Source organism: Carassius gibelio, chromosome B23 (genome assembly GCF_023724105.1).
Source record: "Carassius gibelio isolate Cgi1373 ecotype wild population from Czech Republic chromosome B23, carGib1.2-hapl.c, whole genome shotgun sequence".
In the NCBI taxonomy this organism is placed as follows: domain Eukaryota; kingdom Metazoa; phylum Chordata; class Actinopteri; order Cypriniformes; family Cyprinidae; genus Carassius; species Carassius gibelio.
In genome coordinates, this window is record NC_068418.1 from 8,934,880 (window position 1) to 8,950,334 (window position 15,455).

At 38.7% G+C, this 15,455-nt stretch overlaps 1 protein-coding gene across 1 annotated transcript in view; it reads left to right on the top strand.

The window, feature by feature from the left end:
• Positions 1–416: 416 nt before the first annotated feature.
• The window catches only part of LOC128011662 (synaptotagmin-2-like), a 68,092-nt gene continuing 53,053 nt past the window's right edge, over positions 417–15,455 (top strand). Inside the window, exon 1 of the mRNA XM_052594328.1 lies at positions 417–631. The gene's annotated coding sequence lies outside the window, so the exon portion shown is untranslated. The remainder of the gene's footprint in view (positions 632–15,455) is intronic.

Genomic DNA, 15,455 nt, shown 5'->3' on the forward strand with positions numbered 1-15,455 from the left:
AGCTATGCACTTCTGCTCTAGCTTTTGTGGTTCTGTTACTATAGATCCAGTATAATTGCTTCGGTTCTCAAAGAAAGTGTCTATAATTTACAGTAAATGTGTTAAATGTGTTCTCTATCCCTGCGTTCATCTCCTTTTCTTACATATTCTACCTCATTTCATTCATCCTCTTCATCAGATATTACAAAGCTCAGCTATCCTCTGTGTGCGTGTGTGTGTGTGTGTGTGTGTGTGTGTGTGAGAGAGAGAGAGAGAGAGACATAATAAGCAAGAGCAAACATGAATAATGTTTTGACAGGCCTCATAAATTGCCTCTCTCCAATTAAAAGCGAGATCATACATTACTGTGCAGCAGCTCAGCCAATCAGGAGCCACTGCTGGCGAGTACAGCAGTGAAATATTGAAGGGCTGAGTAAGAAGAAGAAAGATCCTCTATGCATGTTCTCCTCTCTCCTTCTGCACCAGCTGATCTTCTCTGTGTCAGTTTAGTGTGAATGACACTGGACATCAGATGCTAGAGTCTTTTCTCTAAAGACACAGCGAGGGAGAACATTTCAGGCAATATAGTGTTTTCTGAGGCTTTTGGCTTGAGACAACTATAAGTTTCTCTTCGGGACATTTGGCACGTATGGTAAGTGGCCATTTTAAAGGTTCTGCCTGCGTAAAATATCATTTTGTATTTTTATTAGGCTTAATACTCTGGATAGGTGATTTGAAACTGAGACAGTTTAGATTAGACTACTGTGTTTACCCCAAATCCATGGATTAGATCATACAGTATATTTCTTTATTACTATACTAAAGGGGAACACAACGATTTCTGTGATTAATTTGAAGGATGACTACAGGCAGAGTACAACTCTCTGAATGCTTAGTTTTGTAATTGACTGTACTGGCAGTCTTTTGCCCTGCAGAAATGTTAAAATATGTGATGTTAAAGAGAGATTTTATGTGAGAGCATTGACTTGAATTGAATTGAATAGTTAAGCTATCTGCCCATTAACAGCTAAGGTAATCAGGGGTTATAACTTCATTTTTATAAAAATGATACAGTGAGTGATGCAATGTAAAACCATCAACCACTTTTGTACTTTTGTTCACGTTCATATGCTTTCCGACCAGTAGAGGGCGCCATGTGTTATTACAAATAAAGGAAAAATAAACAATGGCCAATTAGCAAGTACAACCAGATCACAATGTTTCAATGAGACTGATCTGAAACAGCTTTTTAGACCTCAGCTCTTAATTTTTCTTAAGTGTTGAGATCAATTACCTGGGCTCAATGGAAAAACATACTTATATTTCTGCAAAACTCTTAAAAACATGCATACACATACAATTCACTGCAGTTTCCCAAATAAAATTAACTCTAGTGGGAGTAAAACATTAATTCCTTTTCATACGAATTGTGATTACAGATGCAGATTTTTTTTTGCACAATATTATCACCTCAAACCACTTTATCATAGTGGATGCATTTTTAATGCATGCATTCTGACGTTTGCTTTACATTAACGGCTCCATATCTGTGGATTTCTGCCAAAGTAAAATTGATCAAGAGCACACCTGGTAAAGCATTGCTTGTGATGTGAAGTTCTTAGACTCCCTGCGATCATGAAAGGAAAGTGCACTATTCAATTTCATTAAAGGCCTTAATATGAATGAGGTTATAGGAGTCAACAAGGCAAGACGTTTGAATTAAAACATTCAGGTAAATCTGCCCCATCAAATCCTTGTGCGATGGGCAATCAATTCATTAAAGAACAAGTACAATCAGTCTTCATGCTGGGCTTTGTTGACAAGCTGATTAACCTTACGGTGGACGAGGTGTACTGTGTGAGCTGCTACATTAGGGGGAGTGTGTAGAGCTATCTGTGTATGTGTTTTCTGTTCATAGAGTGGTGTTGTGTAAGCAGTGTAAAGGAGAGGAAAGTGTGAGACTATAATGTAGGACAGAAGAAAGAGGGAGGAGCGTGTGTTGGAGACTGAGAGTGGTACAGGAACATAAAGACAGAGGGGCACTGTGGGTGAGCATGAGAGAGAGAGGAGATGATGGAGTGGGTGTGCTGAAAGCTTCGAGCACTGCGGTATGTTGCAGCACCCAGCCCCCATTCAGAGTGCAGCATACACACTTCAAACATTACTCTTGTTCCTGTGTTTATCAGACTCGTGTGATATTCATGACTGGTTTAACCACACCCGTGCGGTACATCACAAACACTAGTTCTGTCCTCTGAGAGCTTCGCTCAAACTGATGCGGTGTCGAGGTCAGTCTTGGTGTCTGATGGATGCTGTCCCCATGTTCTCTTCTCTGAATGACCGTCAGATGCTTTCTCATTCTTTGATTGCACTGAAGTGATATAAAAGATTATTAAACAAAACTGTCTTCCCGATGAATAACCACAAACATTGCTGCACCAGATTAGATCAGATATTCTGTATTAAGTACTCTGTTCTGTCATCCTACTCAGTGCCAGCGCAAAGGTGAAAGCAGTGCATTGCTTCTACAAACTCATTTAAATGCACTTTCAAATGGCTATAAATGGAAAGCAGCTCATAATATATAACATCAATATATCTACATTACATTAGATTATCTAACATGTAAATGCATCGCTTCAAATTTGCAAGATCATGTGATTCAAAATACACAAAGGGGTTCCCATCAGCCCCATACCTGGCACTGGTCATCACCCTTCACCTGTGTTGTGTGTATATATATATAATAAGCAGACAATATACACTGTATTGTTTATTTTTTACAGCTTGAACTTATACAGTTAGGTCCAGATTTATTTGGACACTGACACAATTTTAATAATTTCGGCTCTGTATCCCCCCCAGAGCAGAATTAATCAAGATAAAACTGAAGTGCAGACTTTAAGTTTTAATTCAAGGGGTTTAACAAAAAAAAAATGTAACATATAAAATGAAACATAAAATGCTTAGTAATTACAGCCATTTTAATACACATTCCCCCCATTTTCAGGAGCTCAAATGTAATTGGACAAATAAATATAACCATAAATTAAATGTTCATTGTTTTATATTTAGTTGAGAATCTTATGTGTTTCTTAAGTGTGGAAGGGTTCTGAGATCAGGAGATTGACTTGGTAATTATAGAATATTCCACATTTTTACCTTCAAAAACTCCTGGATTGCATTTTCTATATGTTTTGGGTCTTCCATTTGTACTATGAAGCTCCATTTGACTGAATCTGGGCATGAGGTATATCTCACACACTTCAGAATTCTTCCGTTTGCTTCTGTCTTCTGTCACATCACCAGTAAACGTAACCCAGTGCCACTGGAAGCCATGCACTGATCCACCGTGTTTCAAGTTTATCTTAATTTCAGCCGTCCAAAGAATGCTTTTCTAGAAGTGGTCTGGCTTTTTCAGATTTCTTTCTTTTTTTTTCTTCTTCTTTTTTTTGGCAGTCTAATCTGGCCTTGTTGGCATCATGTGGTGAACCCTCTGTATTTGCTCTGGTGAAGTCTCCTTGTAGACTTTGACAGTGGCATGTCTACCTCCTGGAGAGTGTTCTTCTCTTGGCTGGATGTTGTGAAAGGTTTTTCTCTACCATGGAGAGATTCTCAGATCATCCTCCACTGTTTTCCTTCGTGCACATCCATGCTTTTTTATGCTGTTTTTATGTACCAAACTTAATTTGGCCACTCATAATGTCACTGCTATCTCTCTGATGGATTTGGAAATAGTGGAAATAACAATTGTCTCTTTGTGTTGTAAAAAGAGATTATTTGACTGCATGATGTGGGTTCACAGCAACAGCTTTTCCAAATGCAAATGACACACTCAGAATCAGCTCCAGACCTTTTACCTGCTTAATTGGTGTAGACATAATGAAAGAATAGCTCACATCTGTCCATGAAACAGCTTTTGCGCCAATTATCCAATTGCTTATTATAAAAACATATTAAAAAGCTGTAATCCCTTACCCTTCCTCCAATTTTGATGAGAATACCATCCAACTAAAGCTCAGAGTGTGCACCTATATTTTGGTCAGAAGCTAAAGAAATGTCTAAATGTCTAACTGTAAATGTAACTATAAGTAGAAGACCATTTCTATGATCTGCATCAATACCTATTATCCTACAGATTTGATATTATGTTTGGCATCCCTGTCATGTAAAGATGGAAAATAATAATAATAATAATAATAATAATAATAATAATAATAATAATAATAATAATAAATATAGAGCTCAACTACATAATTAAACCTAACAGGGACAACAATTTGGAATAATTGCATAATTTAAAGCCAAATTCATTGCAGAACAGCTGCTGTAATTAGCCATTGTGAGACAGGATGGTTTGAGCCCACATGGGTTAAACGCTCTCGTCCAGGCATTAGGCAGGGAGTGTGCAGTAGTTCCCCTTCATGATGCAATGCTTGAAGCTTTATGTATGTGTGCAGCAGCAGAGTGTTTTCAGACGAGCCTGAATTGCAGCCTTATTTCTTGTTATGGTGCTGTAAGAAGAGCGGAGAATTAAAGGCGGGAGTGAGAGAGAGAGGGAAGAATTTAATCAAATTTAGACCTCCAAGAATAGAGGCGGAAAGAATAGAGAAGAGAAAGACAGAAAAAGGAGGAGGAAGAGAGAGAGGAACAGGGAGTTGTGGCAGGACAAACTGCATGCAACACTGAAAATGCTGCAGTGAGCTGCATAATTAATCCAAAGGGAAGGCAGGGGGAGGAGTCAGGGGCGGAGCTTAACACAAGCAGGACTGAACACTGCTGTGCTCCTCTGATGCTTCGCTATTACTCTATTCCCTTTGTATTTTAGGCTGTTGTGTTCCTCTGTGCTACTGGGAGGTGGTTACAGATAGAGGAAGACATTGCCGCTCTTCTGCCATCGATTCATATTCAAGAGATGACAGGATTCTCAAAGAGTACAGGGTGTCCTCTGCATGTCTGTGGAAATGCAGCTCATCTTGTGCATTCCAAATCTCTCAATCACACTGAATGGATTCATGCATTAATTTAGCCAGGAATAAAATGGCTGATATCCAGAAAAGCAGTACTGAGTGATTGAACACACTGCCTACGGAGAAGCTTAAAAGCAGTTGTGCTCTACTGTGAAAATGAAAAGAGAAAGAAAGGAAGAATGGAATGTGATGGAACTAGCTGAAAAACATTGAAAGGGCTAACAAGCTTTGCAAGGTCAGAGCTGCTCCCATTTGTGCTGCTTTTTTATGATTTATAAGCTTGAACCTCTTACATGAACTTCAGTTGACCTGCGAAGGAGCACAATAAGAGGAATTTCTGATGTTCGTACATTTTGAAAAAGGCATGCCAAGGGCAGTGACTGTATTGACTGTAAATAAATTTTTATTCAATTAGACATTTATCACAGCATACAGCAAATTATGTAACTAGATGACAAAACTTAACTTAAAAAAAATCTATAAAAAATAAAATGTATTATTATTATTACATGATCATTTAATTGCAAACTGCTTTTACTGTTTTATCTCAATTATATTAGATGACAAAACATAGATTTTTTTTAAAAAATGTATAAAAGTGATACAAATAAAAAAACATCTTTAAATATATATATATATATATATATATATATATATATATATATATATATATATATATATATATATATATATATATATATATATATATATATATATATATATACATCTATATCCCAATTTTTAGCGAATGCTCCCGCCATTACTTAAATACCCAGAATACCCATTTGCCCTGGGTTCTCTTTTGAGATTTAGAGATGGATTATGAGGGAGCTTTTCAGTTTATAAGTAAAGAAAGGTCTATGGTAAATATAAACTGATGATACTTTAGCTATACTGTTTGGCTATAAGTTTTACACACCTATACTAAAAAAATAAAATAAAAAAATAAAACGGTTATGTTTGTTTGGTTATGTATGTTTTTCAAACATATGTTTGCAATTAGTACTTGAAAATGTTTGTGGTGTGCAGTTTAAAACAAGTATCGTCAAGATATGTCAAATGTCAAGCCAAGTATGGTGACCCATACACAGAATTCATGTTCTGTATTTAACCCATCCAAAGTGCACACACACACACACACTGTGAACACACACCAGGAGCAGTGGGCAGCCATTTATGGTGGTTCAATGCCTTCAATCCATTAAATGAATTCGCTTTCATTTAATTGTAAACTGTTACTCTCTTCTATTTTTGTACACATTTTATAAAATGATGGTGAGAACAGGGTTGAACAAGACTTAAACATGCAGTGGCTGCATGAGCATCAAACCTCATTGCATCTGACCACAAGATACTTCAACAGCTTAAGTATTTGTTCATTAAACACTTCAGCTGTTATTGGTACACCAGTGGAGTGAGAGGTGACTGAGGACTGCTCAATAACCTGACAGTGATGTTTTGCTGGCTTTATGTCATATGGTGCTGCGGATTAGTATCCATTTTAGTGTCAAAGATAGAGCTTCACTGTTTTCAGCTTTCAGCTTCAGGCACTTTAACATTTCTGTGCTATCATAGTCACTTTTCACATCCCTACAGAGTGGCTACAGATGCACTTCATGATGTTCCACCAGAGATGCTCGATTCTCTGCTGCAGTACCATGTGCTGTTTTTTTTTTTTTTTTTGGCTGCTGGCCTTGGTGCTGAATTTACAAAGAAACCAGCCTGGCTCTTTAATAAAGAGCTTTAACTTACTGTCTCCCCGAGGTCTACTTATTTATTGTGACAGTAGTTTTTCACCATGGATTCTGCTGTAAAATACGATTATTTAAAAAATCATTTAAAATAATGTGTACTGATTGCTTCAACAAAAGCATGTAGCATCAGCAGCCTCAGAGCTCACAGTAGGTCTGCCTTTGAAGGTTTAAAAGTTTTGAGTAAAAATCAGTTTCTCTATGGAGAAAATTAATGGCATTTTTATTTCTGGAAGCTAACTGTTGCACACAGCACAAAACATTGCCATCATATGGCTTTAACAAAAGCATATATTATTGATGAACAGTCTTTATAAATAAACAGAGCTCACAACAGGTCTGTCGTTAAAAGGTCTTTAACAGCTTGATGCAGAGGGGAGAAATGCAGAGCATTTGATAATGACTGTACTTAGCTTAGTTTGATAACAGATGCTTGTATCTCTTAACAGGTCCGATGGATGTTGCCTAAGGCAAAAGACAGGCAGGAAGCAGGAGGAAGTCCAGGTAGGGGAGTCAGGTAAAGGAGTAGCTTAGTGAACTCAGAACCAGACAGTGCAACTGCAGTGACTGTGCATTTGAGCTAATGTTTACATGTGTGGCTGATTAGTACTCCGGTGATTTTGAATGGTGTGTGAGATAATAGGGTCTGACGAGGCTGGAGAATCCTTGACAGTACCCCTCCCCCACAGGTGGCTCCGGACACCAGCTGCCGACGTCGAGGACGACCGAGGTCCCTGGGTGCAGGGCGACCAGGATAGAGGTTATGAAATTCACAGAGTGATCCAGAATTTCGTCTCTAGGCACTAGATAGTCTCCTCTTCAGCAATCTCGGGAGGAGGAGTTAAGTTAGATTCATCAGACTCTGAGGGAGAAGGAGACAGAGGATTAATGCAAGGCTTTAGAAGAGAGACATGGAAGGTAGGTGCTATACGGTAGTGAGATCAAGCCTGTAAGTGATATCATTGATCTGCCTCATGATGGCCAATATAGAGGGGGCTCAAAGATACAGTTGGTAATAAATGTCCAGTGTGGACAGTCATGCCTTATCTCCAGGTTGGTTTTGAAGAATGGGTAGATGGCAAGAGTCCTCTTGGATTTGCTGTCTCTAAAGTGCCTGCTGGAGATGAACATGCGCTGAGTCCTGTATTCTCTCGCTCTCTCTGAAGCAGTGATCAACCACTGGAAACTCAGATGGTTCTCCAGTCCAATTGAAAAGGAGAGGTTGAAAGCCGACTACTCACTGAAATGATGTGAGGCCAGTAGTATTCTGCCTGAATCAGTTTTGTGCATACTCGGCCCAGGGAAGGTAAAGGCTCCAGTGGTTCTAGATATATCCCAATCTCCTGGATTTTTCACTCTGTCTGGACATTTGATTGCAGATCGTGTCTGGAGATGAGGCTTACAGATATATTCAGGAATGCCGAAGCATGATGCATGACGGAACAACTGCTTTGTGGTTTCCATTTAGGTAGGTAGTCCTCTGAGAGGGAGAAGTTTGCATGCCTTAGAGAACCTGTCAACCACAATGAAGATACATGTGTGAGATTCTGATTTGGGGACAAAATCGACTCTGATGTGGGACCAAGGCTGGTGGGAATTGTGAAGTGGTACCAGTTTTCCTTGTGTTAAGTGATGGGGAAACTTGATGGTGATGGCACAGACTTCCCGGCCATTTTGGGCCACCATTATCGGTTTTGGAAGAGTGAGAGGGTTTGCTGGCTGCCTGAATGTCCAGAGCCCCGAGAAGAGTGCAGTGAGTCCAGAAGGGTAAAGCGGAGGGCTGATGGAATATAGGTCCTACCTTCTGGACCTCCCAGTGGAGCAGGCTCAGATTGAGTGGCTTGGTGGATTTCACTACAGTTTACACTACCACAAAGCAATGGAGAGACACCTCCTTCATAAATTCTTGGAAAGCAGAAGGTGAGTTGGATAACAACTCACATAAGCATAACAAGATATTCATAGTGTCCAGTGGCTGTGATGAATGCGGTCTTCCACTCATCACCATGGTGGAAACTAACGAGGTTGTAGGCGCTTTGCAAGGTTGGAGAAGATAAAAGCTCCATGCAGTTCCTTCAGGGCAGCCGACAGTGGAAGGTGCTTCAGTTATCCTTCTAATCTACAAAGAAGAAGCTGGACGCTGCTGGTGATGTAGAGGGATGGATGAAGCCTTGTTGGAGAGCATCCTTAAAGGGTTAGTTACATCGAATGATTGGTTCGCGAACCGGATATCACAACCTGCTTTGTTTTGAACTCTCTCTCACAACGGACACGGAAGAGAAGACAATGCTGAATAAAGTCTTAGTTTTTGCTATTTTTGGACCAAAATGTATTTTCAATGCTTCCAAAAATTCTAACTGACCCTCTGATGTCACATGGACTACTTTGATGATGTTTTTCTTACCTTTCTGGACATGGACAGTATACCGTACACACAGCTTCAATGGAGGGACTGAGAGCTCTCGGACTATATCTAAAATATCTTAAACTGTTTTCCAAAGATGAACGAAGGTCTTATGGGTTTGGAACGACATGAAGGTAAGTTATTAATGACATAATCTTGGGTGAACTAACCCTTTAATGTACTCCTCCATAGCTCTTTGCTCCAGGATAGACAATGGGTAAACTCTACCCTTGGGAAGTTGAGCTCCAGGCAGCAGATCAATGACACAGTCCCATGGCCGGTGAGGTGGTAATTCCATGGAGGCCCACTTGCTGAACGCATCCTTGTACACCCAGTATTCAGGAGGAATGATTAGAGTTTCCTTCGGTTCAGGACTCTTTATGTTGGTAGCAAGGATGGGACTGAGATGAGATGGTAGTGAAGCAACAGTACTCACTCCGGTAAAGAACTTTGTTGATATTCCAGTTAATGATGGGAGAATGTAAGGGTGTCCTAGGATGATCTCCGGGGTCAAATCCTCCAGCACCAGAAAGGGCATGTGCTCCTCATGAAGGCACCAGAAAGGAGTGTGATGGTAGAGCATAACTAACTTGCCATAGCCCAATGGTTTTCCCTGGATGGTGAGGTTTTAGCTGTAGCCATTGTATTGTGGCCAGTGAGATTAATTTTCCAGAAGAGCCAGAGTCTACAAGAGCTTGCACTGAAAGGGATTGGTGAGATGACATTAATGACACATTCATACAAGTCAGAGTTGCTATCTGAGAACTGAGCTGGATGGTAGTCACTGCTGGGCATGCTGGTCGAACAGGAAAAGAGCGAATCAAATGTCTGTTCTCTCCACAATATAGACAGAGTCCCGAGGTAATCCTACTAGTGTGCTCCACATGGATGAGATGATATTAATCAACTTGCACGGTTTCTGGTACTGTAAGCAGTGAGGCAGAGGGAGATCGGTGAAGAGAGTGGCATGGCTTGCAGGCATGTAGATGTTGAGAGATCTTTATGGCCTTCTGAATGAAGCTTTCCAAGCTCACATGTCGTCATAAATCACCATTCGTTCGGCGTTGAGCCCTTGACGAAATGCGGCGAGTAAGGTCGCCTCATTTCCAGCCAATAGTCACCACCAGAATGCGAAATTTGACACTATACTCATTCACTGATGCCATTCCCTGGCTAATGAGGAAGAGCTGATCACGGACAGAGATCTCCGTGGTGGCATGACCATACAGCTCTTTGAAATGGGATGTAAAGTCTGCTTGAGTGTGAATAGCAGGGCTATTAGAATTCCAAATATATTAGGCCCATTGAAGAGCGTGGCCAGCGAGATGAGAATTCTGCAGGGAACTCCCACTCGCATGAAGCACTGTGAATGATGTAATCAAATTGGGCAAAACAATTACATTGAACACTGCAATACTATACATTAATAATGCAAAGATTCATAGTAGCCTCTCGGTAGTAGACCTCTATATACTGTACTTTCAAAATTAAGTTAAAATATTGACTGTTTGGTCTGTAAGGGCACCACAGAGGTGCATTGAAGTCAAGACAGAGGTGTTTTTGTGCTGTAGTAAATTTGCTTCATGTCCACCATCTGGTGACTGCCAGAGAGTGGACATGTGAGGCAGGAGAGTGCAAAGGAATCATTGATTAAAGCTGCTGTTTACTTCTAGTGTTGAGCAAGAGCAAAAGAGTAAGAGAGAGAGAGAGAGAGAGAGTCTGGCCTCCCAGGACATGAATGCCAAATCAGGCCTGTACACAGAGCAGTCCTGCATTTTCAACACTGTAAAGACTTCAAACACTGGACTGAAGTGCAGTGAAACAATAAGGATGTTCACAGACCAGAATTTCATAGACAATTTGAGAATGTTGACTTGAGGCAACAAATGTTCCAATTTACTACAAGCAAAGTCAAAGAACAAACTGCTGCGACATAATTTCAAACAAAACCAGGAAAAAAAAACTCATCATACCTTTAAAATTCGCAATGGTTTGTGGAGATTAGGTAATAAGTAACTGTGGCTTTGGAGCTCCATCTTCTTTGAACATGGACATTTTCTCTGGTTGCCAACTTAGTGGTTTAGTGACTTTTTCACCCCATTTAGTGAATTTGTTTTTATTTATTTATTTATTTATGTTTTTATTTATTTAATGTAGTGACTTTTTGGACAAACATTATCTACTTTCCGAGACTCACCAGTCAAATCAGACTTTAGTTGCTTTCCATTGAAAATATTTGGCGACAATGGGTTTATTTGTTCTGTTCAGTCCATCGAGGTCAGATGTGAGTAAATTAGGGCTATCAAATGATTAAAAATTTTAATCAAATTAATCAGAATTTTCAGTGGATTAATCATGATTAATCACTATTTGCAATTACACCTGAATCGTAACCATTTTTTTCTGAAATGCATACCAAAAGATAAATAACAGGACACAGATACATCATTTTCATGTATTGATTCATCAATATGTGGTTCTTTTTTTCTGAATTTCAAAAGTTTAACATTTACATAGATCAAATTTACCTGTGCACTATATCAAACCATGCCATTTAACTACAGATAGTGTAAGAGTTTTAGGTGAACCAGTGGTTAAATATAGCCACATATCTATGAAATTATGCATAGAGAAACTCGAAAGAATGAAGCACTCTGAGCACTCTTGTTTTTGGGAGGTGTTCACTTGCTCTGCCACAATACTTTAGGATCGATATTTTCTCGTTCTGGAAGCTTCAAGTGGCAGTAAAACCAAGTAAAAATGCATATGCTTCTCCAAACAGCTGTAATTTTCGCTGCATTGCATGTATGCGTTCTGCGCAAGGGCAATGTGAAACACAGGACGCTATAACAGGAAGAAGCTCCAGCGTATCAACTACCAAAGTCGTCTCTGTTTATCGAGCTTGGCATGAATGTATTTAAGAGTAACTGGGGAAAACCTTAAGCTTCTTCGGTGTTTTCGTCGCAGCGCTCGCCGCTGTTTTTTACTATCTTGAGAATTCAGAGATCGACGAGACTTTCCTGACCTGAATAATTTGTCACACTGAGCATGCGTGAAATGCGTTAAAAAATTTGACGTAATTAACGACAAACAACTAATTAACGGCGTTAACGTGCTATTTTTGACAGCCCTAGAGTAAATACATGAACACGCTTGAGAGCAACTTTATAGCCGAAGTTGTAATAGAAAGTGAAATACTCTTTCACATTTACTACTTACTAAAAACCGCTTGCTTTAAACAAATCTATTGTACAAAGTTCAATATAAATAAACGTGATGTGACTTGGCTCCTGAATTGTAGAGCTGATGCAAACATTTTCCACATTATTATGATTCGATGTTTTCTTAACTGCTGTTTTCTCATCAATATAATTTCTGTTGTGTTTATTTGGTTATTGAGAGGAAAGCATGCAGCACATATTCACATATTCATCCAAACACCGCTATCAGTAGCATGTGTGGCATCAGTGTGTTTGCTAACAATAAACAACTGCTCAGGTATTTCCGATGAATTTTTTCCCCTGAGTGAAAAAATGTAATCTTCACAGTGAGTATAGCCAAACACAGAGAGTTGGAAACATGTTAAAAATGAATAATGAAATGTTTACAGAACCATCAAAAACACCCAAAAGGAAAGGCATTGAACTGACAAATTGACTATGAAAAGACTTCAGCACATTGTCTGCTGTCCTATGCTTATATGACTAATAGAGCGAGAAAGTGTTCTTTCAGCATAGAGATAATAAATTGAGAGGTTATTTGAAAAATAATTTCCCCTTTAAAGGGTGTTTTTACACTGCCATCAGCTGCATTTTCTCATAAGTCATATTAAATAGAAATTCTAAACCAGTGAAGTGTACGATTCTTTAGCGAGTACAACATAAATTCATGTGACAGAAATCACTGGTGGCTCAAATTAACATGCCAATAAACATAAACATTGAGATATCCTGTATGTGTGATATCACAAACTACTCTAACTGTAAAATCAGATGACAATTCACACATTTAAGATGAAGCGACATTAAACAATGTTTGTCATTTGTATATTTGCCGAATTGAGGCACTATCCACATTCTCCCTCAGGGGCTGGCTCAAGTCATTTGGCTTTAAAGCTCACAGCAGTTCACATCAGGAGGCTGATACCAGCACAATTATCACATGGCTGCTAACTGAGAATCGATTAGTCCTGTCCTCTCCTTTCCTGGCCTTGATTGATTGTTGATTCAACTCCAAGATTACAGAGCCATGTGTAATTTGGTGATAAACATTCACACCTTGAAAATGACTGCAGGTGTGTGTGTGTGTGTGTGTGGTGGGTGTGATTGTGTACCTGCATACAGTGTACAAAGTGAAAACTGAACTTTATGCAGCTTTTTTTTAATCAAAAACATTTTAAATCAATATGATCTTTATTTTGGCTGATTTCTGGTCATTTTAAATCATTTTTAACATTATTTTTACTTGGCTTTGTTTCTCTTAATGGTAACAGATTTGAAATCACTTTGCTCACCAAAACGGTTTTGAACAGTACAATAAGTTTTGCTTCTCCAAAACTGTTTCAATAAAGAAACAAACTTATTTGCATCTTGGATGAGTGCAATTTTGGCAAGTTTTTATTTTTATATGAACTATTCCTTTTAAATGAATGCATGCTAAATTAACTTACAAATATATATATATGTGTGTGTGTGTGTGTGTGGATTGGTAATTCAAAAGAATACAAAATGAACAATAAAAAATACATGAATTAAATATTTATCTTGCTATATGTTTTAGACTAGCAGAACTATGTGATAATAACTTTATTATGCCTAAGGCTTTAAGATAAGCCTTGCCTAGTCCAAGATAACTTGAGGCTGGGATGATGCTAATTTTGTTTAAAGAGAACAAATATGCCTTGATATCTGCAATGTAAATAATGTGGCCTACATTACTTACAATGGAGATATTAAGGCATTTGTATATTCCCAGAAGACCACAACAAGTCATGAATATGACACAAGAAAAATAATCCAAGCAGCTGGCAGAACAACAATAAAGACCAGTTGATACACGTCATACTGTAATATGTTTTAAGAAAACACATTTGACTGAGACAGATAAAATAAAACTACTAAAACTGTCAGTCAAGAGTCTGTTCCTCATGTCCCTTTTCCGCAGTGAAAAATAGAAATCATAACATCCATTTATAACAGCTTTCAGAAATGCAAAGCAGAACTGAATACAGCTGAATATTAAATGATGCTCACTCACAAGAGATGAAGACTCCTGTCATCCGGTCGTCTGATAAAAGCAGTTTAAACTTACATTAACCGGGTCATTTCACAGGGGCAGACACGTTAAAGTCACATGACCAGCTGAGTACTTCTCTTTTTACTGTCCAATGGCTTTAGACCTTTTCGGAACATAATGTGTGCAAAATACTGACTGCACGTTAAACATAATGGCAACAGTCTATTTTCTTTTGTAAATAATTCTCAATTATATAATTAAACAAAACATCCTGCTGAAAAGGATCCTGTCGCATATTCAAAAGCCTGAAGGGCTAAAGGTTAATACTCACTGTCAGTTAGTCATACTGCATTACTTTCACTGTTTGCCTCTGGGAAAGATTATAATAATTTGCATTTAAGTAAGAAAAGACAAAGCATGTGATTATGCACAAGATGAAAACTGAATCTATTTTAGATCGTTAAGTGTCACAGTACACTCCAGTGATCCTGGTGTTCAAAGGTGAATTTGTACCCATTTTTTAATAAATATCTAAAGCAGGTATTTTATATACTGTACATATCCGAAGTTTTGTGTGTAATTTCAAACAGCATGTCACAGCACAGTATAGTATTTGCAGTCCATTCATATCGAGCCACAGAGAGCTGTAATTAATCAGCAGCTGAGTGAACATTATTTTCAGGCGTGATCGTTTGGAGCTGTAAAGGGAGTTGGTGATGGATGACTTTGGTTCTCCACACAAGCAGCAGTCCTTGTGCTGTCCAAGAGAACAGCTGGGGGAGAGCCAGTCACCGGCCAATAGATTTATCAACACGCTCTTTAGCAACAACAACAAAAAAAAACACTTTTCTTCATAGAAACAGATAATCAAATCCAAAACAGAAGGGAAGTATACCACAGAGTTATGAATCGGGAACATTTCAGGCCTTTGGTCAGATACCTGTGCAATAGTCTCTGCACCCCTACAACCTGCCCATGGACTGCTCACAGACCGTTTGAAGCACATTACACACAAAACTGGTAAGAGTTCAGTTACATTACATAAAAAAGCAACTTATCATGATTACTTTTAAAATGTAACATTTGTTAAACATTAACATTTACATAAATGAATGA